Source organism: Palaemon carinicauda, chromosome 25 (genome assembly GCF_036898095.1).
Source record: "Palaemon carinicauda isolate YSFRI2023 chromosome 25, ASM3689809v2, whole genome shotgun sequence".
NCBI classification, from domain to species: domain Eukaryota; kingdom Metazoa; phylum Arthropoda; class Malacostraca; order Decapoda; family Palaemonidae; genus Palaemon; species Palaemon carinicauda.
In genome coordinates this window covers 29,988,775-29,993,798 of record NC_090749.1, presented here as the reverse complement: position 1 = coordinate 29,993,798, position 5,024 = coordinate 29,988,775, and positions in this window count along the sequence as shown.

Sequence of the window (5,024 nt, the reverse complement as noted above, 5' to 3'; positions counted from 1 at the left end):
TCTTTTCATTCTGCTTGGTTCTTGATTTCCCTGCTGGCCTTCTTCTTATTCTTATCTTCATCACCCACACTTTTTCTCATTTTTTATTCCTTCCATCATTATCTTCTTTATCAATGAATTTGCAATTATTAACATAATGAGAATATGAAGGAAGAGGAGAGAGGTGTTAAATGATGCGTTAGATATTTTTCAGTGTGTCTTTTGAAATCCCTTTTTTTTTTCGGACCCTTTGTCTGGTATACCAAAGTCATTTTGATTTCGTACTGGAATCAAAATACGAGAAAACACGACGCTTCGTTCCTTGGTCCCAAGGTATGCCTATGACATCGTTCATGGTAACTGCATTTTAGTATCCAATTTATTGGGCAAAGTCTCATCAATAAGAACAAAATAATCTAGGATTTACATTAAATCTCGATGCATTGAGACTTGAAGTGAGATTTTCAAAGGAGTAATATTATGGGGGAAACTATATTCTCAGATCCATTAAATAGCAAAGGACGAATTACTAAGTGAATTGAAATTTATGTGTATCTTTTACCCAGGTGGTATCGGGTGCAATGAGTTCTTACCTGAGGTAATGCATTCTGGTTATAACATATTCAGCATTACAGTAATCATATTATGTCGTTTTCCTTATGAGGATGCTAAAGGTGCCCCGACTCCGCTATTATTATTATTATTATTATTATTATTATTATTATTATTATTATTATTATTACTTGCTAAACTACAACCCTAGCTGGACAAGCAGGATGCTATAAGCCCAAGTGACTCCAACAGGGAAAATAAACCAGTAAGGAAAAGAAATAAGAGAAGGATTACCAATTGAAATAAAATATTTCAAGAACAGTAACAACATTGAAATAAATATTTCATAAATAAACTATAAAATTTCTAACAAAATAAGAGGAAGAGAAATAGAATAGAAAAGTGTATCCGAGTGTATCCTCAAGCAAGAGATGTCTCTCTTCTTTTAGGTTTCAATGAATTTGACTAAACAGAGGATGGGATCCACTTTTGTCAATCTATTGGAAATAATCAAATGTGAAAAGTGGGGGTCATGAATTAGCTGTTGATTGTATGTCGTCCAAAATTCCGATGTTCTGTAAAAGAAACAAAATGCGAGACTTGACTTCTTCTTTTAAAACAACAATTTGGAATCGACCGAATTCAGATATCTGTCCATTCGAGAACTCCACAGAAGTAGTTAGTTCCATGGCTGGGATTTTTCAATTGGATCGTGAATTGATCCTGAAACAATAATAACTAACCCACATTTTGTATATAAATCAAATGAATAAATTGTACTGTATAGCTATAAAAATATTCCCAGTTCGAACATACACGTAAAAGAGAGAGAAAAAAAAAGATAAGGTAAAAATTCCATAAACTTACAAAAAATAAGTTATCATTGTGTGCAACTATCAAGTTACTGTGGCTTTAGTAATAATCATAACAATAATGTTAGCAATAATAATGATGATTTTGACTCAATGTGACTAGAAACTGAGTTATAACAACAATATTTCCTTTGAGTTTTGTCTCTTGTATTGACTTTCCATTACTAAAGAAGTTTTTGGGTTTGAATCTAATATTTGTTTTTCTCCTTTACTCTGAGGTGAGAAAACACCTTTCTCAGGGAAGGAAGGATTTTGCTGACTATTATTTGCTTTTTATCAAAGAAACATCTCCAAAGATTTTCTATTCATTATTAGAGGAAATCGATGGCACTGATCTACATTGTTCTTCCAATCTTGATGTCTCTCCTAATCGGATTAGATCCGATGATTGGAGTTTTCCCAGTCGACAATCGCAAAAGCCCCAAGTAATGGATGGTCATTCAACCATGATCTCACTATATGAGGAGATTAGATTTGATTGGCCTTCAAAGCCAGGGATAAACTACATCGTTGTAGTAGAGTATGATCTTGGTTACAATTACCTTCATTCCATAAGGAAAAGAAGACTGATAGACTAATATTACACACACACACACACACACACACACACACATGTTTTATACGAACTCCATACACATTCATGCATTTGTATCCTAACTTCCAAAACCTGTGGAAACTCTATCAACAAAAACGACTAATTAGATTAAAGTATTTTTCCTTTCATGTCTCACATTACCAGTAATTACATGTCAACAGACAAGAAAATTTTTGTCTTCGTCATGCCATTACCAAATGGTCAGGAGTTCGTAAGTGATGTTGATGGGAATTTCATCAAACGAAATTACGCAGTTTGTGAAAATTAATGTTCTCTACTTTGCTTTGGAAGAAAACTTTCTTTTCTGGTGAGCAAAGTTGAAGGGATTATTTCATCATCAGCAATATTAAATGTTTTTGCGTTAAAATTTCAGAACAATTTTCAACTTATCCTGAATGTTTTTGCTGCAATTCTTAAACCAACTCGCGATATTAGGGAGAAAATAAGCAAATCTCAGTTTCACCATGGCGATGAATGGCCTCCTGATCCCTTTCCCTGGTCTTATAGCCCAAACTCCATGTAAGTATTCCTCCCACCCATCTCCTCCAAATAAATAGTGGAGAGGTGTTTTTCTTTCCTTACCTTTTAATGAGTTTAAATGATTTTTCTAAAAGTGTTTATCCAAAGAGAGACGATGAACGTGCAAGAAGGAAGTGGCTGAAATGAGGCAACAAAATGTAAACTTCATCGCAAGATTATTGGCAACTTCAAATGGAAACTGAACTTTGATGTACCTGGAATTAAAAACCTGTAAATTTGGTAAATGCGAATCTTACAGATATCCTGATATGCGAAATTTTTAGCTTTAATTTAGAAGGGCTATTCAACATTTATAAAGACGTCGTCACTTCTATGGTTTAAAAACTGAATTTCCTTTTATTCTTTATTTAAGATAAAAGATATCGGCGTCAATGACCTTCGATGGTAGGATACCAAAAAAGTCCAAATCAATCAATCAATTAATCCTTTTCAAGCTGGCCTGTTGAATGCGCCCTGTCCCCTGCTTCCACATATGTTTCTCACTAAGTCTTTTCTACTTCTTATTTCTGGTAAACCTTTCAGGATGAGGTTGCAGGACCCAAGCTCTTTTCCACCTTTGCTACAATCAATAACATGTGGCTAATTATCTAGAAACGAGTTTGTTTTCTTAGACGAAAGGAAGATAGTTAGAATTTCATGGAATAACCATGGAGCTAAACCTTTGGCTTGGGAAGGCTGGCAACAAAACTACTAGAAAGAACATTGACCTATCTATTTTCATCAGGTCGATTCTGGCAGCTACATTAATTCGCATACACCAAACTGATACTTATCTCATGTTGTTCAATTCTCTTTTCGATATGTTAGATATACTCCAGATAACAATGCAATGTTTGTCCATATTAGAGATAAGAATCACTCTATTAATTGGCCATTTGAAAAGAATTGGTTCATTTAAATAACTATTTAGAAAGAAACATCATAGAGTCCAGTTTTATTGGAGAAATTACAAATTCGATGCATTTGTAAGCAAAGAGATCTGCAAGTGTTATAAGAAAAACTTTAATTATTTAATGCAGACCTGACCGAAGTGACACTTGGTATCTTGCTTATAAGATTATGTACCCCAGATAATAACTGCCTTTGTGAAATTAATCTTTCGGATCCAAGCTTCCATTTACATATATGTAAAAATATTGCATATAAATTGCGTTATGCTTTGTTTCTACTTATTTGTGTACATATATATATATATATATATATATATATATATATATATATATATATATATATATATATATATATATATATATATATATATATATATATATATATAATATATATATATATATATATATATATATATATATATATATATATATATATATATATATATATATATATATATATATATATATATATATATATATATATTGATATGTAGAGCATATACGAATATGTATTTAATTATATGTTTATATTGATAGGGTTATATGTTCATTTCCAGTTCCTCCCTGTTCTTGGTTAACAAGACTCTGTCATCTACATAGAACAGACACCATTGTGTCTCGTTCTTGACATCCTCCATCAACACATTAAAAATACAAAGCAGAAGTGACCTCAGAGTGGATCCCTAATTTAGCCTCACCGAAACTTGAATCTCTCCTGTCATGACCTTACACACAATCAGTTACTTGCTGTAATTCTTTCCTCCTATAAACCATGTGATCTATTTGGCTTGACCTTCCACCTTTAGGTAACTAGATGTTCTGGCCGCTTGATCAAAAATGTACACGCACACACACACGCACACATATATATATATATATATATATATATATATATATATATATATATATATATATATATATATATATATATATATATATAAATATATATATGTGTGTGTGTGTGTGGGTGTGATTATATATATATATATATATATATATATATATATATATATATATATATATATATATATATATATATATATATATATATATATATATATATATATATATATATATATATATATATATTACGATGCATATACTGATAAGACTTTCTTATACTAAAAGATATACATGAAAGCAAATACTTGTATTATTATTATTATTATTATTATTATTATTATTATTATTATTAAATGCTAAGCTACAACCCTAGTTAGAAAAGCAGAATACTATAAGCCCAGGGGCCCCAACAGGGAAAATAGCCCAGTGAGGAAGGAAACAGGGAAAAATAAAAGTTTTTAAGAACAGTAACAACATCAAACCAAATATTTCCTATATAAACAATGAAAACTTTAACAAAATAAGAGGAAGAGAAACCAGATGGAACAGATTGCCCGCGTGTACCCTCAAGCAAGAGAACTCTAACCCAAGACAGTGGAAGACCTTGGTACAGAGGCTATGTCACTACGCAAAACTATAGAACAATGGTTTGATTTTGGAGTGTCCTTCTCTTAGAAGAGCTGCTTACTATAGCTAAAGAATCTCTTCTACCCTTACCAAGAGGAAAGTAAAGCTACTGCACAATTACAGTGC